Here is a 25,724-nt window from a genome sequence, read left to right as displayed (position 1 = left end):
ACTCCTCTCCATAACATAAATTCAAAAGGCAATGGCAGACAACAAAAGAACTGAGTTGGTTGATACCGGGGCCCGAAAGCAGTTGGTGGAACATGACAATGGGTTGGTTGAAGAGGTAAAGATGTTGAGACAACACATGGCGGACATGTATCAGGCTTGGATGACTGGGAAGGAACTACCCCCGCCACCACCTAGCTTCCTAGATGCCGCCCTTATCCAAATTCCGGACACAATGCCAGATGATCCTCCATACTCTCCAGATCCACCAGCTTATCTCCAAGCTCATGATGCCCAATATTACCCCTCAGAGGTTGCCCACAAGGCTCCCTACTCATACAAATAGAGCCCTCGGGATGAGCTTCATGCTGGAAATGAAAAGGTCACAGGAAGAGAAGGGCGAGAAGGGATATTCAAGAGGCTGACGGGCATAAAACAGTCCCTAGAGAATAAGCAAGGAATGGGAGACCAGGGTAGCATAGCTTGCAAAGAACTCTCTGTGTCCCCTGACGTTCGCCTGCCCGCGGGGTTTAATGTGCCAAAATTTAACTAGTATGATGGGTGTAGTGATCCGGTAGCCCACCTGAGGGGTTATTGCAGTGAAATGAGAAGTGTTGGAGAGAAAGATGACTTGTTGATGGCCTATTCGGAATGGCATAATCGTCAAGATGTTGGTAAGTGGCCTACATTGGGTAACATGGCTCAGGATTTTGTTCGACACTTTCAATACAAATCAGGCATTACCCCAGACCGGTCCTCCCTATCTAAAATGGAAAAGAAGCCGGAGGAAAGCATTAGAGAGTTTGGGCTCAAATGGAGGGAGCAAGCTGCTCGAGCCAGTGCCCCGATTGGTGAAGAAGAAATGGTTGAGCTGTTCTTACAAGCCCAGGGGCCCACCTACTTCAGTCATTTGATCCCGGCCTTGAGAAAGCCTTTCAATGATGTGTTGAAAATGGGGGAGCTAGTAGAAGAGGGAATTAAGACAGGTAAAATCCTGAGTTGTTCGAAAGACATTCAGAACATCCCAGTAAGCTTGGGTGGAAGACAGAGAAACAGAAAAGATGATCCGATGGGTTTTCCCGATCAACACTTCCAGCCTCGACATCGTCCCCGTGGACATCCTTGTGGACCAGATGATCCTCCCCAATGCCACTTCTCTCCACAGAACTCCCAAAATCGTACATCACTTTCCCTGTACCCATCTCCACAAAATGCCTATCCACCCCCAGAGCATACCGTCAACCCCCTGGACCAGGTTTCCGGCCCAATCAAGCATTTAAGAATGAGAGGTTGCTGAAAAAAGAAAAGGCTTTAACCCCTACTGGAGAATCATATGCCAGTTTGTTCCAAAAGTTGAAGCAATTGGACATGTCGAAGCCGATTCAGATAAAAATACCAAACCCTCTGTCAAAGAAGTTTGATTTTTTTCAAAGGTGCGCATATTGCTCAGACGCCTCGGGGCATGACATAGAGAAGTGTTGGAATCTAAAGAAAGCAATTCAGAAGCTTATTGATGTAGGTGACATTGTCGTACAAAATCCAGATGCAGCAGACACCAGCCAAAGTCCATCGCCTGTGCATAATGAGATGCACATGGTGGGTGTGATTTATTTTGAAAAGGAATGTGAGAATTCTTCTGGGAGCCTCGGAGGCCCACGTGCTACCAAGCTTTCAGAGCTATCAGAGTTTGATCTTAAGAACGGGCAGGCAAAGGGAACCTAAAAGCAATTTGTTAAGAACAATGTGATGAAGACTTGTGAAGTTCCTAGTATTGGTGATGGAGAATTGAGTGGCTAAGATACCGTGCTTGGTAATTGGAAAGACGCCCCACTGGTTGGTCAGTCGGAGAGGAGCTTTGGTGGCTTAGTTTGTTGTCATTTCTGTTGTCTAGGTTATTTCGGGGTTGTAATCCGGACATTGTCTTGTGACTCAAACCCTTCTATCCTTTTAATTTGTCTAGTTCCTTTAGTCGTAGTATCTCATTTAGTGTTATCTAGGTTTGTTTTAGGGTTGTACCCCAGGTTATTTTGCTTGTTTTGCTGTTCAAACCCTTTCATCGTCTGTTTAATGCAATTCTCTATTTTCTGCTATTTTTGGTCATTTTTTTAGTTCTCTTCTCCTTTTTACAGTTCTTTTCATGCTGGTTCTAGCGACATGACATGCATGCATAATTCTCAGCCAAATCATTAAAAGGCAGTTTAGTCAGGAAGCAATGAAACAATTTTTGAAGATGATAGGGACGTTTGAGGGAAATAAGTAAGGGCGTTTTGAGATCGCTTCAAGCCCAAATTGTGTGAAACTGGGGCAGATAGAACATAAAGGAACCCTATATTAATGCATCATGCCGCATCAGATTGAAGCTAAGGGCAGGTTTGCTCAAATTGGCAGGGTCCGTTCGTGGTAATGAGAGTGAGGGTGTTGCCCACTGGTGCTTTGTAGCTGACAGATATAGAAGGCGAATGTGTGGATATGGTCTGGTACAATCAAAAGATGTTATAAATGTGTTCCTCGGTTTGTTTAATTGCGTTATTGTACTTGGCATGTTTTGGAGATTGGAATGACGAAGGCAGTTTGTTATGCTATCTAAACACTTTATCCTTCGTTACCCCTTTGAGCCTTATTTGTTTTCTTTCATACCCCTCTTTCGAAATCAGTAGCAAAGATCAGAAACACAAGCGTGAAAGATAAGTGAAGGAAAAAGAGAAAAGAAAAAGAATGAAAAGAGAGAGAAGAAAAGGAAGGAGAAAGAAGAAGAAAAAAAACAAGAAAAAAAAGAAAAAAAGGGAAGAAAAAGAAAAAGAAAAAGAAAAAGAAAAAGAAAAAAAAGAGAAAAAAAACAACAACAAAACAACAAAAAGAGAAAAAGGAAGAAAGAAAAGAAAAGAAGAGAAAGAGGAAGAAAAAGAAAAGAGAAATAACAACAAAGTAATTTTTATGACATGAACTACGTTCGACCTGATTCCTTTTTAGGATACGTAGGCAGCCTCATGGTTTGGTCCCATCAAAGTAAAAATCCAAAAGTCCCCAAGCAAGAAACTGGGGCAGAAGTCGTGTTTGTTGTGAGAAATCTGATTCCAAAAGTTATAATTTTGAACCCATTTGAATTGTTTTGAGCCTTTAATACCCTTTCTTTCTAACCCTATCCAAAAGCCCACGTTACGGTCCAAAGAAAGACCTTTTGATTAGTCTTCAAGAAATGCCAAGTCGAGCAAGTAGAGGTGATTCATGTCAGGGGCAACACTCCGGTCCAAGCAGAAAAATAATGAAATGAGAGAGTCTTATTGGTGAAAACCTTCATGGGCACTGTAAGGCGACGGTAGCCGAGAGAAATAAAAAATGAGAGAGTCCTATTGGTGAAAACCTTCACGGGTACCTTGAGGCGACTGTAAGTTGAGAGAAAGAACAAAGTGAGAGAGGCTTGATGGTGAAAACCCTTCGGGCACTACAAGTCGAATAAGGATTGAGAATCAGATGGGAAATCACCAGAATGAGATTGTGAAAGATGACTAACGACGGAGCATTGAAGCCCAGTTTCACGGAAAAAAGGTACGACAAGAGTTGAACATCAGATTTGCGTAACAGAATAGGCCGCGGGTGCATGTCATTGTCATTAGAGTCGGTATCCACATTCGATAGGTTTCTACTTTGCAGTTTTCTTGTTAGGATTCATCTCTTTCCGTTGTCCTCTACTCTGTTCTTTTTGTCCTGTTTACTTCCTCTTCCTGAGTCAGTTTGGTCGTAACAAGTGAGAAATGACTTCAAAATTTGCCACCAGCTTTCCAATTGCACAAAACGGGATCTGGCTAGCACATCAAAGTGTCATAAATCAGGAAAAGAACAACAAGCGCGCTGAGTTGGTAACAATCAACATGCTTTGGGATCCTTGCGGAATACAAAGGCTTGGTACATATCAATTCATGAACAAGGTAACAAATGGAGGGTGTTAGGTGAATGGATGAAAGGTATTTTCTGTGATAAAATTGACAAAAAGGGTGGTAAACCAATGACAAGCAAGGTCTTCCAAGCAGAAATTAAAGTTATCATGGCAAATGAGGGAGCCGTAGACCTCAAGGACAGGACCAGTGGTTTAAGTCAAGAAAGAACAGCATACACATGGAGCGGGGGACAAGTGTCGTGCTTTGGGGTTCATATGAGATACAAAGGTTGGTAAATGTCAGTTCAGGAGCAATGCAACAGATAGAAGGTATTGGGTTCGAACGAGAAGAGGTATTTTCTGGGTTAAGGTTTACAAAGGAAGTGGTTAGTCAAGGAACAAGCAAGGTTTTCGAATGGAAATCAGTTATCATGGCAAGTGAAGGAGCAACAGACCTCAAGGCAAAGGCCAGTGGTTTAAGTCAAGAAACAACAGCATACACATGGAGTGGGGGGCAATGGACGTGCTTTGGGATTCATGTGAGACGCAAAGGTTGGGTAGATGCCAGTTCATGAGCAATGCAACAAATAGGGGATATTGGATCTGAATGGAGAAAAGGTATTTTCAGTGATACGGATGACAGAGAAAGTGGTTAGTCAATAAACAAGCAAGGTCTTCGAGTGGAAATCAGTTATCATGGGAAGTGAAGGAGCAATCACCCTCAAAAGTCAAGGCCACAAACCAACCACCATATTTTTAAACTGACAAGATTTTTCTCCGATTGAAACAGGGGCAGAAAATTTCGTTTGTTTCGGAGAAACCTTCTGTAAGGAAAGGCAGGCACCAAAAGGTATGACCGTAAACTTTCAGGACCCTCCTGGAAAATGGGACCTAGTTTAAAAATCGAAACAGTCATAAGTAGTAAATCTAGCATAAATGTACCCCAAGGAATATAAGTTGGTTTCAAAGTTTGCACGTTTAAGATAGGATTCAATTCGGAGTTCTCATCACCCTCCTGGAAAATGGGACCTAGTTTAAATTTTAAAATAATCATGAGTAACATAATTTAGCATAAATATACCCCAAAGGAATATAAGTTGGCTTCAAAGTTTGCATAGGATTCGATTAGGAGTTTTCAGGACCCTCCTGGATAATGGGACTTAGCTTTAAGATTTCAATTAGATAACAAGATTTAGCGTAAGTTTTGCTGTAGGAAATTATAACTCAGCCGTAAAAATTGTCACTTTTAAGATAAGACTTGATTTTGATTTTCAGGACCCTCCTAAATAATGGGACCTAGTTTTAAGATTGTTGTTAGATAACAAGATGTAGCGAAAATAATACCATTAGAAGATATAACTTAGATTTAAAATTTTTGTTTAATTAAGAATTTTCAGGACCCTCCTGGATAATGGGACGTAGTTTTAAGGTCTGCTTAGATAACAAGATATAGTGGAAGTCGTACCTTCAGTAGATATAACTTAGTTTAAAACTGTCTTTTAACTAGGAGTTTTCAGGACCCTCCTGGATAATGGGATGTAGTTTTAAGACCTTCTTAGATAACAAGATTTAGCGGAAGTCATACCTTTAGAAGATATAACTTAGATTTAAAACTGTCATTTAAATAGGAGTTGTCAGGACCTTCCTGGATAACGGGACCTAGCTTTCAAATTCTTAGTAATATTTGGTAATAAGATTCAGTTTAACACTCACATATGTGCCCAACTACCAAACTGGGGCAGGAAATTTTCTTTGTTTTGTCTATTTTTGTTGAAATCAGGTACCCACTTGGAGAACAGGGAGAAGCAGTTCAAGTTCAGCAATCAGGAGCCCGCCTGGAGAGCATGGGAATACAAGTTTAGCAGTTAGGAGCCCGCCTGGAGAGCATGGGAATACATTTCAAGTTTAGCAATCAGGAGCCCGCCTGGAGAGCATGGGAATACATTTCATGTTCAGCAGTTAGGAGCCCACCTTGAGAGCACGGGAATACAATTCAAATTCAGCAGTCAGGAGCCCACCTGGAGAGCACGGGAATACAATTCAAGTTCAGCAATCAGGCGTCCACCTGGAGAAAGGGAAAGCATCTCAAAGTACAATTCAAGTCGACAACAAAGGGATTTCACCGGGAGAATACAAGTCAACATGGCAACAAGAGCTGCAGGATCAAGTTTGAAGAGATAGATAGGTTTTGTAATTCATAGACCATAGTTTTAGTCTAGCTTCTTTTTATTTTTGACATGGTGTAATAAGGGGTTCAGTAAGCAGTAGCGGCAACAGTGAAACCACAGCTTCATGGTAGTCCCAGCTACCAAACATTCCTGAACTACATTGACCTGATTCCTTTTTAGCCAACGATATGTAGGCAACCTCAGAAGTAGGGTGCGGTCAAATCTTTCAAAAATGCTTCCCACGGAGTATTCAAACGGGCAAAAATTGCTCGTATCCGCTCACTTATCTTTGCACGAAAACTCTTCATGTTTCCGAGCAAAGAGGGGCAGCTGTGAGCACGTGATTTTTGCCCTATATGAATTACTCCGATAAATTCAAGAAAATAACTTCCTTTTCATTCGCAATTTTATGGGTTTTTGTGGCATTTTCTGTTAATTGTTTGCATTTTGTCTGTGCATTTTAATTAATGAAAAATACAAATATATGTGCATTTGCATTTAGGATTTAATTTGACATGTTAGGATTAGTTAAGTAATTAAGTTATTTTATAAAAAGGGAAATCACAAAAAATAGTTTAATTTGCACTTTTAATTTTAACTTCTATTTTGAGTAGTTTTTCTTTTAATTTGTTGTAATAATTATCATTTAGGTCTAATTAGTGTTTTGTTTAAGTTAATTAGGTTCTAGGGATTAACTTAGGAATTAATTTAATTTTGAAAAAAAGAATAAGAAGAAAACAAAGGAATTTAGAAAAATTGATTAAAAAGAAAAGAGAAGAAAAAAAAAGGTAGAAAGATCAGGTTTTTGGGCTGTCTTGATAATTTTCCCAAGCCCAATTCGTTTCCTCGGCCAAACCCATTCAAAAAGAGCCCATATTCGCCTATTACCCGGTCTCAATCACTAACGAGCCAAACGACCCCGTTTTGTTAAATCTCGATCTCAGCCGTCGATGTTGTTTGATCAGACTGCTGAGAAGTGGGGATCCTTTATTATATAATTGTCCGAACTGAGCCCACCCCCCACCTCTCATCGTCTCTCTCACACACACCCCCTTCTTCAGAGAATTGAAACCCTAAATCCGCCGCCACCATTCCCACGCCGCCTTAGGGTGGCGGCGCCACCTCCAAATACCACCAAAAATACACCCCAGAATCCTCATTACTTCCTCTTCCCAAATCCCTAACCCATGTCCCTCGAATGCCCCTAGTTTGGCTCGAATTTTGGATCGAAAATTAGACCTAAAACCTAATTTTCCCCAAACCACTCAGAACTCAAATTCCTTTGTCTGTGGCCTTCATTCATAGTGACTTCATGGTTAAACTCTAGAAAACCTTTGTACTGACCCCAAGTCTTGAATCCACAGCAGTTTCCGAATGATTTTCAAGTTTTGAATTAGCCGGAAATAAAGGCTAATTAGTTGTTCTTGTCAAAGAACAACTGATTATTCTCAATTTTCGGTCACTTCGAGATAGCCTCGGCCGTTGGTTTCACTCCAGCAAGATTTGCCCTTAATACTGTTCTCGGGTACAATACTGTGTTTTTATTCGTGTTCCTTTCTTCTCCCCTTCCAAGCTTAAGTTCACATCCGCTTTGCAAAATCCGGCCTAGTGTAGTCTAGTTTCTTTTGCTTTTCTCTTCCTCTGATCATTCTATCCTCAGATGTTAGCATGGTTAAATCACCGGTCGTTGAGGCTTCAAACATTTGTTTCAGTTAATTTAGGTGTTTAAAGTTGTTTAAATCATGTTTAGTTTTATTGTAATAGGTTTTGCGGATTTTATTTCTGTTAAAATGTTTTGAGTTTGTATTAATTGGCTTAGCAATTCTGTGAAGTTTATGTTGTGATTGGTTCATGGCAAGTTCGTTTTCATTTTTTTTGAATTACCAAAGTTTTCTGAGTTTTTGAGAGTTTATTTTGATCTGATTAAGGCCCTTTTTGTTTGAGTGGTCTTGTTTGTCAATCTTCATGGGTCTATAGAGGGGTTAAGTGCAAGTCTAGAAACTTAGAGGGCCTCAAAGGAAGGGACATGAGTTGTAATAATCAGCTGGTCAGAGGTCAATTTAGGAATTTGGGGTTTAAGGGAATCATTTTCTGTTAGGGGGAAGGTTCTAGAGGATAAGATGAGAGCTGGTTTGTTAAGGGCAGGGGGATTTCAGATATTTTTAAAAAGGTTATAAGAGGTAAAACAATTAGGAATTTAAGGGGTAAAAGGGGAAATGGTTGGTTAGATTAGGGCTGCTCTAGGCATGCCTATATAAAGACCTCTTTCCCTTCATTTTGAAGCAGCCACTAGCACTCTAATTCAGAGATAGAAATAAAAAAAAATTCTACTATTCATTGAATTCCAGTGATTTTCTGCTTCTTTTCAAACGTCTAAAAACAGTAGCTCCTCATTGTGGGATTTAAAAATGGTTTGAGTTTGGGTTAATGAAAGCTTGGGTTGAAGTTTGCTGGATTACAGCTTGATTGAAATTGGTTTTGGACTCTATGCATCATTTCGATTTAAAACTGGTTTTCCTTGTTACATTGCTGTTGTGAGCTGAAGTTCTGACCCTTAATCATCTCTCTTCCTTTTGTTTTGACTGTTGTATCCAGGTATTCCCTTCACACCATGAATGAGAAATGATGTTTTGGCTAAGCTATGATGTTGTTTATTAATTCAAGTTGAGGAGGTTGATCATTGCTAACACTCTGTTACCTATTGGCTATGTGACCTTATTTTATTTTGGTTTGATGTCCATTTTATTCTAGCTTCTTAAGTGTAGTTATTCATGTCACCTATTCTGTTTTAAGTATCGGATTTGATCTTGTTTGAGCATAGTTGCTTCAGGGACTGTTTTAAACCTTTAAATGGTATTGTTTAAGGATGTCAAGCCTGCTGCATTGTGGATCTGGAAATGGACTCATGTGTGTTCAAGTTGTTAATGAACAATATGCCTGAAGATAGCATCTCTTAACTGCAGATTGATTAGAATGCTTCATCAATCAGTTTGAGTTTGAACATTTAAATGGGGAAGCATGACTACTTAGTTAATGTTTTAGTGATTTTCAGTTTTTTTTCGTGTGTAAATGTCTATCATGAGTAGGTGGTTAAGTTAAATTGGCTTCAGTCTAATTTCAATCATTGCTTCAATGCCTAGTATTGTAGGTTTACTTTTGGTGGTATTTCAATATCAAATTTACGGATCTGTGATGTTTAAATCCATTGTCACTACATTCCTGAACGTTTTCTGTTGTTGTCTGGGTTCGACACATGAAACCCACTGATATTCAGCTTGTGCATGGCTTCATAAAATGGGGTTTCTTGCATGGGCTCTAAGGAAATTTGTTTGATAGTTTTAATGAGCAGCTGGGCCTCACGTCTGGCCGGGCCCAGGTGGTGAGACAGTTGAAATAACCCCCTACCTTAGTTCGTTTAGGTTCACAATGCACTAATATCAAGGATGGTTCAATTGGGGATTTGCAATCACCAAACGTTGGATTTCTCATAGCAGCCTGAATTGTAAATTGGGAAACAAAGGACTGACGTTCTGCTGTGAGGGGATTTGGAATGGAATTGGCTTATTCCCTGATTTGGGCTCTCAATGGGTCCAATGTGATTCTACCGTATAAAGGGGATTTGGGCTTCATGCTCGATCCTAACGTCCCCTCAACCTTCAGCCCTTCCTTCTAGTTTGAACAACATTCTTAGTTAGCTTAGGTCCCAATTCCGTTAATGTTAGAATAATTCGAGGTGCGCCATGCCAAACAAAAATGACAATTGCATGACCCTCGTTTGATTAATTTTGACTTAATCCTTAGAATTCGAGGCGTGCCACATAGTGAAATTTCCATGGCCCTCGCAAAATTGCAAACGCGTAATTGCTTTAGGCGCATTAGTTTAACAATCTACCTTCCTAAACTCGGGTGTGCATTTATGTGACCCAAATCCAAATCTCAACGTTAGATAAAATATGTTGCGGACTGCGGGTGCATTTATGTGACGTGGTTCGAAACATGTTTTAAATGACGTTGCAATCTTCCTTTAATTAATTAAATAAAAGCGGTTAAAAGCTAAAATTGCACATAGGTTTAAAATGTTTTGAAATCAGATAATTAAGCTGAATATAACAGTTGAGAGACCGTGCTAGAACCACGGAACTCGGGAATGCCTAACACCTTCTCCCGGGTTAACAGAATTCTTTACCCGGATTTCTGGTTCGCGGACTGTAATACAGAGTCAATCTTTTCCTCGATTCGGGATTTGAACTGGTGACTTGGGACACCATAAATCTCCCAAGTGGCGACTCTGAATCTCTTAATAAACAATCCCGTTTCGATTGTCACTTCAAGTTGGAAATAACTCCCTTTTATTATACCCTTTCCGGGGTGTAGGTAAAAAGGAGGTGCGACAGTCCTTACGAGAAAGAAAGTGTTACAATGACACATAGAAGGATATGTTCTCTCATGGTTATCGAACAAGTGTGGGGAAACTAGCACAATGAATTCACTAACTAAGGAACACAATTATCACATGTTGTGGAGGTGTAGAGAGAAAATAAACATTCGTTATGAGCTGGACATGCTTCTGCTATATTAACTCCCAACTTCAATACACGACCACGCCACGGGCAACCACGATACTAGGAACAAAGTGAGCTACTTACTGCGGGATGTCCCAAGTGGACACAAAAATTATACTAAGTTAGCGACACAAGATCTTCCTATGACGGGGATGTGAGGATCTTAATTTTCAGAGAGACTTTATGCAGACGGTGACCATTTCGATTGACATGCACTCATGTGATAGGTGTTAAGGTATGCTCTTATGTTACTAGAAATTGAGAAGCTTTCATGATGATACTCACAAGAGAGTAGAGTGATTGTTCAAACCATATAAGCCATATACACAAGTGAGTAAAAGAGTGACTCGAGAAGGATCGCAACACTGGGATGCTTTACATGGAACTTGACACCACATAGGTAAACCTTACGACGGTGCATGCATAGGCACAAATGAGCAGACGTTGTCCATAAAAAGATTTTGTAACAAATTCATCGAATGTAGTCCCCTGTTGAGCATTTAGGAAAGAAAGTGGGAAGTGTTAATCCTAGAGTTATAACTCCATTCAAGGGTGTATTTATAGAACTTAATTCCACAAGAGGATGTAAATAAGAGAATTAATTCCACAAGAGGATGTAAATAAGAGAATTTGTGATAGAGTGGATTCACGAACAATATGTCTCCTTCAAGGAGTAGTTACACACAAGTTTTTGTGACTCACATCTTATTAAGACCATGTTTATGAGGACTCTTCAATATGGATGTAGACATACAATGAGTAAAAATTTTGTGTTGTTCATAAAGATGTACTAAGGAGTGACTTACTTGGTGGCTTTAGGTTGATAGGGCAATAACTTAATCGATTCCCCTCTACTCCACATCCCTAACGCACGTTGGTAACATACTAATATACTACATTATCTGGTGGTGCAGTGACATTTAATAGGAACAAGGGTACTCCCCTTAGCAACAAGTTCTACCAATCCCTCCATGGCTCGATACATTCTCCTAACAAACGTTTGGGCAATTTCCCTCAGATTCAATGGTGGGGGTCATTCCCTGCTTAATGCTTCAAACTCGTGGTTTATGGCAATCGAGATTACTCATTTGGAGAGTAAGACATAGCGAGGAAATTAGCTCCCTATCTTGGGTTCTACCGCACAATCTGGAGTATCAAAGAAGGGTGAAATTCCTAAATGTCCAAATAGCCTCCAACTTATAGATGTGGTCGACAACACACCGATAAGAAGGACTCTACTAGACACAGCGCCGAGACATCCTAGGACACTTTAAAACCTTAGGCTCTGATACCAAGTTTGTCATGCCCCGAAAACCGAGGAGCGCGACCGGTGCTCAACCGAGTAAACCCGGCTGAGCAAGCCTGTTAGGTTTCATTCTACCCAAACTAATTCATGAATAAAGAGGAGATGAACTCCATTAATCATACTTTGTAAATATTTCATTAACAACTTCCATTTTATTTCCATCAGCAGTTTCAACCATAATGTCCAAAATATTACAATTTTTATAGTTATGATAATGAAAAACAGAATTGCCAAATACCAATACTTCTAATTTAATTTCCAATACCAAACACCACCCACAACCTGTCTATGGAGCCTCTAAATACAACTGAAGAGTAATATGGAAATGCCGGCAACAAGGCTCCGACTATACCTCAAAATACAAAGTACATGATAAACTACGATAGAGGACCCGAAATGAAGTGGGGCTCACCCAGTCAGCTGAAAGGAAGATGCGCCACTAGCTGCGAACAACACTGTCTGCTATGGAACCACCTACATTCATTTAAAGATGTAGCGCCCCCGGCAAAAGGGACGTTAGTGCCGTCGAATAGCACTAGTATGTATGAACAAACTTTACTCTAAATAGAATTAAACAATATACAAGTAGAAGATAGTCATGGAAACCAAACAATGCTGCACAGAAATACAGAGAACACAAGTGAGAGTCTCATAGTTTCTTATTTCGTCTTTTCATCCTTTTGATTTATAGTCTCTTAGTGTCAAGTGCCACAATTCATAATGCCACCGTGTCTTTTTACACGGAGTCCGGTCTCGGCCCGACCGGCTAAGCCATCCCAAGTGAGACATTACCAACATCATAATTTATACTCATATTCCCGATGTAAATTCCACCATGTGTACAGCATGGCATCCGATCTCGGCCCAAATCAGCTAACCCATCTCACTTGGGACATAACCTCTTTCAGTTATTCCTTAGTTCACATTTCTTTCCACTTTCCCATTACATGGCACCACACACCTCTTTATTAGTTTATTTCTTGGTACTTGGATACATTGTTACAATTCAAATATTCAAGTCTTACTCTTATTTATTCGTTCATATAGTATTATCCTTCATATTGATAAGTTCCAACATATGATGAATTGTGCACATAATAGGATGAGCATAAACAATCATGATTCACAACTTCAAGCAACATGGTGAAATGGTAAACAACTAAGAAAATTACGGAACATAATCTTTCGCCTCAGCACATTAGAACAAATAATTCAAGTATGATCAAGCAAGGAACTCATACCAAATGCACGGAAGATGATTCTACAAAGATTAAAGTTAGCCATTCATACCTCAAAGAGCTTTCCCTTAAGTTTCTACAATACTGATCGCTGCCAACTCCGCACTACTAAAAACTAGGAAGAGAGGGTCGCAATAGCTTTTACCCGATTTTGGGTCGGAATCGATATCCACAGAGAGCTAGAATTAGAATCGAGTATCTATCTAGTTTAGGGTTGCGTATGTGTTCTTGATTACACTTCTCAACATTTTTTGGGGTTTTCTTTATGATTCTACATTTATCAAACTACAAATTGTAAATTTAGCTAAGAGCTATAATGCTACGAGTTGTTCAAATAGATCTATAAGGTACTAGGGTAGTAACTACCTCCTAGGTGGTCAATTGACGAGTATTTGAATCTAAAGCACGTTTGACATGTTTGGGGAGTATGTTATAACCGTTGCACGACTTTACCCACTCTACACCTCTCGGTGGTTCCAGTGATTTTGCCCAAATCGGCTTTCTCAAGACCAATTGGGTATGCAAATTTGCACAAGCGACTAGGGTTCAATTCGGGTATTACTCTCTCGAGGTTTAACCCTTTAATTGGGGCTATCAATCTCATGAGTATGCCCCAATTCATTGTTGGACCAATTCCGGAGACTTAGGCTCTCTTTCTCAAGAAGAGCTCAAGTCAACTCAACACAAACTAGTGTTTACAACCACTAAGTAAGAAATTAACCATGAAATTGGCCCAAATAACAAACACCCATAGTCAAATTAGCCCTAAAATACAAGACCCATCAATTACCCACACTAGGGTTGAGCCACAACCCTAGCTTATGGGTCTAGCTACTCATAATTCAAGAAGAAAAGCAAGAACTAGATGAAGAAAAGCTCATAATAATTAATCACGAAGTTAAATATAAAAATTCAATGATTAAAAGTAGCTAAAATTGCCCAAAGTGGCGTAGAAAGTCGAACCCATGAGTGCAGCTACTTAATTACAATATCTGATACCCTAAAAATGGAAAAAGAAGCTATTTATACTAGGCTGAAAAATCTGGACAAAAATGCCCCTGTGGGGTTAGTGCGATCACAAAATGGACCGCGGTCCGCACTGGGGCTTTGTCCTTGAAAAACAGCTCTCTGAATCTTGGCATCGCGGACCACAAAGAATGGACTGCGGCCGCGGAGGCTTCCAGTGCGGTCCGCGTAAAATGGACCGCGGAGGCTTGAAACTCTGAAAATGGCACTATCTGATTCTCCTCACCGCGGACTGTAGAGAATGAACTGCGGCCGCTTTGATCTTAGTGCGGACCGCACTAAATGGTAGTGCGGCCGCACTGCCTCTTGGCCTGAAAATCACCTCTCTGAATCTCCTAGTGCGGACCGCACAAAGTGGTGTGCGGCCGCACTAGGCCGGTTTAGCCTGAGCTTGTCTTGTCTTTGGCACTTGTGCAAGTTTCACTCCGTTTGAGCTGATCTTTGACATCTTGTCACTTTGATGATCAAACCTGCAATCAAGCACAACTTGTGAGCCTTTTGGGACTATTTTGTATGAATTTCTAATCAAAGCATAAGCAAGAAGGAGTATAGAATGCGTCAAAATCTCTAGTTATCAACTCCCCCAAACTTAAGCTTTTGCTTGTCCTCAAGCAAACAATGTAAGGCCCACCCCTTAAGAGACTGTCCAAGAAAAATTTCAGTTGCCTAAAGTGACCTCAACTAGCCTCAATTGGGACTAACAATTTCCCTCAATACACATGAATCATTAACACATTTACTCTTTTAAAACACCATGGATCAAGTGCGACACAAGAGCATCAAGAATTGACTCAACACATCAAAGAACTCTTTTCTATTACTTTGGTCATTATGGAACCCAAACTCACACATCCTCAACTCTCCCTAAGCAATCCTCGCCTTTAAGACAGTGGCACTCAAAATGAGGATAATGGGAATTCACTCATCTCTCTCAAGAAAAAGCCACAAGCCCGGCTCTAGGTACCATATGCTTGCCCCTTATGTGAGTATCCACTAATGTAAGCTTCATTCGACTCAAGATCATATAGGACTTTTGTAGAGACATTGTGAAGGCTTTTGGTTCAGGGTAGGAAATGTTTTGGTCTAAGTAGGTTCCATCTTCCCTTAAGCACTTCTTTTGATTCATTTGGCATCCATTCACTTGACTCTTTCATTCATTTCACTTCTTTCAGAGGGGTTAGAGGGACACATTGTTACTTTTTCTTATGCATTTCAGACCCTTTCTCCTTTTTCAACTTTACACACCTTTCATTCTTCGCTTTTCTTTGAATCCCTTTTTTATTCTTTTTCACTTTGAACTTTCTTTTTGTCTATTTGATTTTCTTTCTTTTTCATTGCCTTTCCTTTTCTTCATTTTTGTGCCTTTTTACCACTTTGTTTCAATCCTCGTCTCCCCCCCCCAAACTTATACTTTTGCCATGTGCTAAAGGAAAGATCGGGTGCCAAGAGAGGATATCTTTTAAAACGGGTATAGGCTTGTATCATGGTTATTGAAGAAAAAGGTCTAAGGCTCAAAAGGGTTGACTAGGGATCTTATCATTGGTAGGTTATGGAAGTGTTCAAGCTATCATTTGGACCAAGGAGAGCCTATAATCATGTCTCAAGTAAAAATTCACTTAGGATTTGGCCTCAACGAACATTCAAGGCAAGTTCTAGACCAATGGCTCGGGACATGGACTTGCAATACGATTACTCACCACACAAGCTATGGGATTGCTAAAGACACAGAGTTGGGGGCCCACAATGACCTTAGATATGATTTAAGCTCACAATGGTCCCAAAAAACCACTTGATGATTATCGGCCAACACAAGAGTCTCAAGGTCACGACTTTCACCATCCTCAACACAACAAATTGTCTTTGACCATAAGATCAAAGGCAAATGTGCTAGGCCCAAGTGAGCCTTGCTCGAGGCACCCTTAGCTATTAACTACCAAAAACAAAAAGAAAAACGGACTCAAATCCTTAAGAAGGTTGTCACGCCATCTATCATTGGGAAGAGCCACCCGGTTCATACAACACTCCACCTATGGAAAGAACCGTAGCATTAAGAAAACCAAAGGCTTATTGCAAATCACAACTAAGAAGCTAAAAATGAAAAATTTTGCGAAAAGTAAAATGAATATATACAAGAGGGGATTTGTCGAATATACACTAGATGGGATGAATATCTACAATGTGCCATAACTTTATATACAGAGCAAAAGTAAAATAAAAGTGCGAGAAATGTAGCTAAATGTTAAAGATATATACAGACCAAAGGTGAAAAATCAAGAAAGCATAAAAATTGTTAAATATATACAATCATCCAAAATGTAGGGCCTACCCCCTCAAATGAAAGCTGGCATTGTCCCCAATGCCAACTAGTCTAAATAAAGCATCAAAAACATAGAGGGTTAAGGATATAAGGAAACTCCCCATGGCCTGTCTGTCTGCATAGGCTCATGTGTGGTCCCTGGGTCCTCTCTATGTTCGGGAACCTCAGACCGGTTCCCTGTGTCCTGTTACTCTACTGCTGGGACCTAGGCCTGAACCTGGATAGGCTCCTGAGATACATCAGGTGGCTGACTGGAGGAAGCCTCCGTTGGGTCGGCCAACTGGATGACTGCATCATCTGCTCTAGAAATCATCCTCCTCCTCTTGGGAGGCCTCTGAGACTGCTCCGGCTGTGTATGAACTACTGGTACTGGGTCCTGGAGCAATAAGTCTAAAGGCGGGTGATCTACCTTCAGTCTGTCAACATCCGCTCTCAGCTCCTTCACAGACTCCTTGGAGGCCCGTGTCTTCCTCAGCTTCTTGTGCTCCCTAGCAAGCTCCTTAAGAGCCTTGATGTGTGAATCAACTGCCTCAGCAAGCTTCTTCTGGTTGTCGAGGATTTTCTTCTGGTTGTCTAATATCTCCTTAAGAGCATCCTCTATGGACTGTGGAACCTGTGGAGCTGGAGGAGCCGACTGAGCCTCAACAGTGGTGGTCAAAATGGACAACTTGGATGAGGCAGTCTGCATCCAGTTGTTCAATCTGTGGGCAGTAATAGGATGGGCCCGGGAAGATGGAATCTCCGGGCCTGCTGAGGTGGATGGGCCAGCAGGAATGGCTGTGGATGTGGATAGACCGGGAGGGATATCTGTGAAAGTGGAGGTAGGCTCAGCAGGAGCCACTACCACAACTGGCTCTTCAGACTGGCCAATTGTAGTAGTAGCTGTACCCTTGAAGTTTTTGCTCTTGGGGTTGTCATCCCTCTGCATGGTATACCAGGAAAAGGGTCCTTCGCTTTGACTTTGACATCGAAGGGCCTCTTTTCCACCTTCAAGTCCCGGAAGTACATAGTGAGGGTACTGGAGAACGGATAGTTTCTGTCATGCTCGGCACCCACAATGGAGATAATCCTCGACATCACATTCCCCATATTGATTGGGTACCCCGCCATCATCGAAGCTACCAAAACAGCCCGGGAAAGAGGAAGGGTATTGTCATGTGTCGTGGGGTCCAACTTGCTACATACAAAAGTCTCCCACCCCCGTGCCTCAAAGTTTAAACTCCTTCTCAGAATTTTGACTCCAGCAGTCAACCAGTCAGGGGTGGTACCTGGGATTGCCAGGTACTGTGCTAGACAGGGACGAACCTCCTCACCCATTTCTAACGTTTCCATGTACAAGGTCTCATCCTCCTCATTGAGGACAAGGTATTCGTTGAGGTACTTCCCTTCAAATAACACTTTCAAATTCCGAACCTTGGTCACTTTGGAGCCCTTCTTGATGTGGGCTACATTTTAGTAAAACTCCTTGACCATGTGTTCGTTGGCATCCACACACTCTTCTAGAAAATGTTCCCAGCCCACTCTTGTCCTAAACTGCCTCAGCACGTTGGGATTGTGAGGTAACAGGTCTTTGTCAATAAAACTTCGCTCCAGGATCAACTTTCTCACCGACCACCACTCCCGAAATTTATGGTACGCCTCACTCACGAATCTATCTTGCCAAATTTCTGGCTTTCTAGTTCTAGCAATGCCTCCCACCTAAGGTTCACCTCCTTCTGCTACCTCCTCATCTCCCTCTACTTCCTCCTCATCTCCTCCTCCACCCTCTCCGGATAATGAAGCTATGGGAGAGGTGGAGTATTCCCCACTACCTGCTGCTGAGCGCTCAGACGACTCAGAAATAACATTTATTGGTTCTTGGGCAGTGGGTGATGGTGGAGGAGTGTCTCATAACCTAAACCTCTCCGGCCAGTCAGGGATGTGTGTTGGTACTGAGTCGGAGGAAATCTCCCCGGATGGCTCATACTCACTCCCCGAGGAATGTGAAGCAGCTCTGTCAGCAGCTTTGATCAGCTTTCTTGTCTTTTTAATGCTTTCCCGGACTTGGGGAGTGAGTTTTATCATTTTCTGCTTCCCTCCCCGGGTAGATTCTACTCTGCCTGGTTGTTTGCCTCGTTGTCTCACTATTGTCTGCAATCATAATTCAATCAGCTTGTTAGTGTCAGTGTAATCAGTTAAGATAAAGTTGCAGAAGCAGGAAAGAAAAGTTGCAGATAGGTTGTAGAAGTTACCCAGTGCGGGCCGCACAAAATCAACTGCGGCAGCACTGAGGTCACCGTGGACTGCACAAATTCAACCGCGGTCCGCACAGAGGTGGGGTTCAGACTACCCACTCTCTGTATCTAGGCAGTGCGGACCGCACAAAATTGACCGCGGCCGCACTGCCTGTGGTTTAGCAATCAGGAGGGTATCAACGTGGTCCGCACAAAATGGTAGTGCGGACCGCACTGGGGCACCGCGGACCGCACAAAAACGACCGCGGTCCGCACTGAGTGCCCAGTTGTGGCACTAAATTAGGGTTCCATATATTTTTATATTGGGTCCAATTCTTCACCTAAGTAGTGTCTCCACATGATTACCCATTGATTTTAACTATCTATGGCTATTTTAACCTAAAAATTAACAACCCTAACCTACTCAATTGAAGAAAATAAGGGAAGAAAAGAGTGAAAAATAAGAAAAAAGAAAATTAAGAGAAAATTAACAAGATTGATCTATTAAAAAGCAAGTAATGGTACCAGATGTGAGAGCTAATGAAGAATATCAAGTCCAAGCAGTTGATTGCAAGCAAAATGGATGATGCACAGTGATTTTTAGGGCTCTAAGAGTTAAAGGTGCGAAAAGGGTAAAAGGAGGCCCTCAGGCCCTATTTATAGAAAAGGAACTGGGGCCCAGTCTCACCAACCAGTGCGGACCGCACAAAATAGACCGCGGTCCGCACTGCACAGCCTTGTTCTAGTTCAACTTAGCAACCCACTGCGGTCCGCACAAAATGGTAGTGCGGCTGCATTGGAAACTTTAGAGACCTGTGCATTTTTGCAATTATGTCCGGCACTGCATCAACTCAATCCTGTAACATCTCACAACCCGTTAGCCCAAAAATCAATCCTACACTACAACGAAAATCAAAGAAAATAAAGAATAAAAAACACATGGGTTGCCTCCCAAGAAGCGCCTGATTTAAAGTCGCTGCACGACACATGTTACCATCCAATCATTTGAAATGAACAACAGTCACCACATGGCTATCATCAAACTTCCCCAAATAGTGCTTGACCCTATGCCCATTCACTCTAAAAACTTCCCCACTTTTGTTCTTCAAATCAAGAACACCAAACGGGGTCACACACACTACTTCAAATGGTCCGCTCCACTTTGACTTCAGCTTTCCCAGGAACAACCTTAGTCGAGAATTGAATAAGAGCACCAAATCTCCCACCTTGAACTCCTTGCCCCGAGTATATTTGTCATGAAGGTATTTCATTTTATCCTTATACAGAGATGAACTAGAGTAGGCATGGAACCTAAATTCATCAAGCTCATTGAGTTGCTCCACCCGAAGATTAGCAGCTATGTCCCAATCAAGATTCAACTTCTTCAAGGCCCACATGGCCTTATGCTCCAACTCCACTGGTAGATGACATGCTTTCCCAAACACCAACCGGTACGGCGACATACCAATTGAAGTCTTGTAAGCGGTCCGATAAGCCCATAGAGCATCATCCAACTTTTTAGACTGATCGGTCCTACTAGCATTGACGGTTTTGGACAAAATGCTCTTGATCTCCTTGTTAGACACTTCGACCTGGCCACTTGCTTGAGGATGATAAGGCGTAGACACTTTGTGGTTGACACCATACTTGGAAAGCAAGGCATCAAAAGCTCTATTACAAAAATGTGATCCTCCATCACTAATAATTGCCCGAGGCGTGCCAAACTCTGTGAAAATGCTCTTCTTTAGAAATGCCACCACACTCCTAGCTTCATTGTTGGACAAGGCCACGGCCTCAACCCATTTTGAGACATAATCAACCGCTACAAGAATGTAAGTGTTTCCGCACGAGCTTACAAAAGGGCCCATAAAATCGATACCCCATACATCAAAGATATCAACTTCGAGAATGGTGTTTAGAGGCATCTCATCTTTCTTGGAAATCCCGCCCGCTCGTTGACATTGATCACACCTTTTGACTAGATCACTTGCATCTTTGAACAAGGTTGGCCAATAAAAACCACAACTCAGAACTTTCGAAGTCGTCCTCGCCCCTCCGTGATGGCCACCATAGGGGGAGGAATGACAAGCCTCTAGGATGCTAAATTGCTCCTCCTCGGGTACACACCTCCGGATCACTCCGTCGGTGCAAATCTTGAACAAGTATGGCTCGTCCCAATAGAAGTCCAGACTATCCCGTTTGAGCTTCTTCCTTTGGTTAGAAGAGAGCTCACACGAGATGATGCCAGTCACAAGGAAATTAGCAATGTCCGCGAACCATGGCATATCACTCATCGACACAGAAAGCAGTTGCTCATCGGGGAATGTATCATTGATCTCTAGGCCATCACCCGGCCTTCCTTCCTCCTCCAAGCAGGACAAATGATCCGCCACTTGGTTTTCACTACCTTTCCGATCCACTATCTCCAAATCAAACTCTTGAAGTAATAAGACCCATCGCATCAGTCTAGCTCTGGAGTCTTTCTTTGTCATCAAATATCTAAGAGTTACATGATCGGTGTGCACTATGACTTTGGCTCCCATAAGATATGGCCAAAAATTTTCCATGGCGAACACAATAGCCAACAATTCCTTCTCAATCACCGTGTAGTTTCATTGAGCCTCGTTCATAGTCTTGCTCGCATAGTACACTGGATGCCCAAAACTGCCCCAACCGCAACAACACTCACGTCGCACATGAGCTCGAAAGGCAAGCTCCAATTGGGTGCGGTAATGATCGGGGTGGTGGTCAACTTATGCTTGAGAAGTTAAAAGGCTTGCATACATCTCTCATCAAACACGAACTTTGTATCCTTTTCTAGCAACTTGCATAGAGGATTCACTACCTTCGAAAAGTCCTTGATAAATCGCCGGTAGAAACCCGCATGCCCAAGAAAACTCCTCACCCCCTTGACAGAAGTGGGGGGAGGAAGCCTTGAAATCACCTCTATCTTGGCTTTGTCAACTTCAATCCCATGCTTTGAAATTTTATGGCCCAACACTATGCCCTCCTCAACCAAGAAGTGGCATTTTTCCCAATTTAGCACAAGATTGGTGTCTTCACACCAGGCCAAAACTCTATCCAAATTGTGCAAACACTCATCGAAACCACAACACTGAAGTCGTCCATGAACACCTCTAATATATCTTCCACCATATCAGTGAAAATGGCCATCATACACCGTTGGAATGTTGTCGGTGCATTGCATAACCCAAAGGGCATCCGAGAGAAAGCAAAGGTGCCATATGGACAAGTAAAGGTTGTCTTCTCCTGATCCTCCGGAGCTATCAATATATTATTGTACCCTGAATAACCGTCCAAGAAACGATAGAAGGCACGCCCAGCAAGGCGATCTAGCATCTGGTCCAGGAAAGGCAATGGGAAGTGATCCTTGCGGGTCACCTTGTTCAGCTTGCGGTAGTCCATGCACACCCTCCATCGGTCACTGTCCGGGTTGGAATAAGTTCATTATTAGCATTGGTCACCACGATCATACCACCCTTCTTCGGCACACATTGCACCGGAGAAGTCCATGAGCTGTCAGAGATAAGATACACCACGCCAGCATCTAACCACTTGATCACCTCTTTTTTCACCACTTCTTGCATCACCTCATTGAGCCTCCTTTGATGTTCCAAGGAGGGATTTTTGCATCATCTTCCAGAATAATCTTGTGCATACAGAAAGCGGGGCTTATTCCCAGAATGTCAGCTAGAGTCCATCCAATTGCCTTTTTCCGCTTTTTGAGCACCGCCAATGTGGCATCTACCTGCATGTTAGTAAGACAAGAGGAAAGAATAACTGGTAAAGTTGAATTAGAGCCCAAGAATTCATACCTGAGGAGTGGAGGTAATGGCTTCAACTCCAACACCGGGGGTTCCTCAATTGAAGGTTTTGTTGGTGGAGTCTTTCTATTTTCAAGATCCAAAGAAAGTTTCCTAGGCTCGTAAGAATAAGAGCCCATTCCATGTAAAGCATTCACGCACTCCACTCGGCCCGCATCATCATTGACTTCCAAATTCAACAATACGGCCTCCAAAGGGTCCTCAACATTGATCATTGCACTAGTATCATCAATTATCACAGCCGTGACTAGATCCACAAATGAGCACACTTCGGTACAATTGGGCTGCTTCATTGACTTGCACACATGAAAAACGACCTTTTCATCACCCACCCTGAAAGTGAGTTCCCCTGCTTCCACATCCACTAGAGCCTTCCCCGTAGCAAGGAAAGGTCTCCCTAATATGATCGGGACCTCATAATCTACCTCACAATTCAAGATCACAAAATCAGCTGGCAAGATAAATTTGTCCACCCGGACGAGCACATCATCAACAATACCCAATGGTCGCTTCATAGATCGGTCTGCCATTTGCAATCGCATGGAAGTTGGCCTCGGAGGCCCAATACCCAAAGTCTTGAAAACTGAGTAGGGCATTAAGTTGATGCTTGCCCCAAGATCACATAAAGCTTTAGCAAAGTCTGCACTCCCTATAGTGCAGGGGATAGTGAAAGCACCGGGATCCTCTAATTTCGGAGCCATTGAATGTACTATAGCACTAACTTGGTGGGTCATCTTGATAGTTTCACAGTCCATGGATGTTTTCTTTGTCACCAAATCTTTCATGAATTTAGCATAACCGAGCATCTGCTCCAAAGCCTCCACCAAAGGCACGTTGATGGATAAGCTCTTCTTCATGTCAATGAACTTTTTGAATTGATTCTCACTTTTCTGCTTGGCTAGCCTCTGAGGATAAGGGGGAGGTGGCCTAGGCAAGGGTGCCTTGGCTTTTGGCACAACCGGCTCCGGCATGTCAAATTACGTGCTCCCTAGACGGGTTCACGTCACTTTGTGTTTCCACCTCGGCATCTTGAATATTGATCCTCACTTCTTCATTCACATTTTCATCAACCACATTATCAACCACCAAAGGAACTTCATCTTCTAGCAACTCAACTTCATCACCCAAAACTTGGTTTTGTTTGGAGGCATTCACATCACCGCCTCGTCCACTCCTAGTTGTCACAGCCATAACATGATTGTTCCCTCCCTTTGGGTTCACTACCGTATCACTTGGTAGAGCACCCTTAGGGCGTGTGTTTAAGGACTGAGAGATTTGACCTAGTTGCACCTCCAAATTCCTAATTGAAGTATTGTGAGAAGCCAATTGCGCATCGGAATCCGCATTCTTTTTCATCATTTATTCGAACATCATTTCAATTCTACCCATTTCATTGTTGGATGAACTAGGACCCTGGGAAGGAAAAGGTGGTGGATTGCTCGGTTGTTGGTACATTGGGGGCCTTTGAAAGCCTTGCCCCTGATTTCCTTGGTTATTGTTCCACCCGCCTTGGTTGTTGTTATTTCCACCCCAATTGTTGTTGTTGCCCCTGTTTCCTTGATTGTTGCGGTTGTTATTTTGATTTCCCCAATTGTTGTTCCCTTGATGTTGATTGTTCCAATTGTTGTTGCCTTGTTGTTGGTTACCCCAATTGCCCTGGGATCGCCATTGTTGTTGTTGGTTTGAAGAATTCCCTCTTTGGCCTTGGTAATTATTCACATATTGCACCTCCTCATTCGCTCATCATAGCCATCATCCTGAAATCCACTACCAGCATTGTCAAATTGATCCGAATTCCCTTGGTTCTGTTGACCGCTTCACCTTCTTTGGTTCACTAGCATGTTAACACCCTTCATAGCATTCACTTGGCGAGGATTTTGGACTTGTTGCAACTGTGCCTTTGCCAATTGGTTCATTGTTGTTGTAAGTTCTGCTATGGCCAGTCCATGGTCATGTAGTTCTTTATGCAAATGAGTAACCGTGGGGTCACCCTGAGGCTCATTGGCTCTACTTTTCCAAGCGGAGGATGTGTCAGCCATTTCATCAAGAATCGCACAAAAAGTGATCGCTGCCAACTCTGCACTACTAAAAAGTAGCAAGAGAGGTTCGCAATAGCTTTTACCCGATTTTGGGTCGGGATCGATATCCACAGAGAGCTAGAATTGGAATCGAGTATCTATCTAGTTTAGGGTTGCGTATGTGTTCTTGATTACACTTCTCAACATTTTTTGGGGTTTTCTTTATGATTCTACTTTTATCAAACTACAAATTGTAAATTTAGCTAAGAGCTATAATGCTACGAGTTGTTCAAATAGGTTTAAAAGGTACTAGGGTAGTGACTACCGCCTAAGTGGTCAATTGACGGGTATTTGAATCTAAAGCACGTTTGACATGTTTGGGGAGTATGTCATAACCGTTGCACGACTTTACCCACTCTACACCTCTCGGTGGTTCCAGTGATTTTGCCCGAATTGGCTTTCTCAAGACCAATTGGGTACGCAAATTTGCACAAGCAACTAGGGTTCAATTCGGGTATTACTCTCTCGAGGTTTAACACTTTAATTGGGGCTATCAATCTCTTGAGTACGCCCCAATTCATTGTTGGACCAATTTCGGAGACTTAGGCTCTCTTTCTCAAGAAGAGCTCAAGTCAACTCAACACAAACTAGTGTTTGCAATCACTAATTCAGAAATTAACCATTAAATGGCCCAAATAAGAAACACCCATAGTCAAATTAGCCCTAAAATACATGACCATTATCCATACTAGGGTTGAGCCACAACCCTAGCTTATGGGTCTAGCTACTCATAATTCAAGAAGAAAAGCAAGAACTTGATGAAGAAAAGCTCATAATAATTAATCACTAAGTTAAATATAAAGATTCAATGATTAAAAGTAGCTAAAATTGCCCAAAGTATCTTAGAAAGTCGAACCCACGAGTGCAGCTGCTTAATTACAATATCTGATACCCTAAAAATGGAAAAAGAAGCTATTTATACTAGGCTGAAAAATCTGGACAAAAATGCCCCTGCGGGGTTAGTGCGGACCGCACAAAATGGACCGCGGTCTGCACTGGGGCTTTGGCCTTGAAAAATAGCTCTTTGAATCTTGGCATCGCGGACTGCAGAGAATGGACTGCGGCCGCGGAGGCTTCCAGTACGTTCCGCGTAAAATGGA

The sequence above is a fragment of the Nicotiana attenuata genome, chromosome 10, assembly GCF_001879085.1.
Source record: "Nicotiana attenuata strain UT chromosome 10, NIATTr2, whole genome shotgun sequence".
NCBI lineage: Eukaryota > Viridiplantae > Streptophyta > Magnoliopsida > Solanales > Solanaceae > Nicotiana > Nicotiana attenuata.
This window is presented reverse-complemented; position numbering follows the sequence as displayed.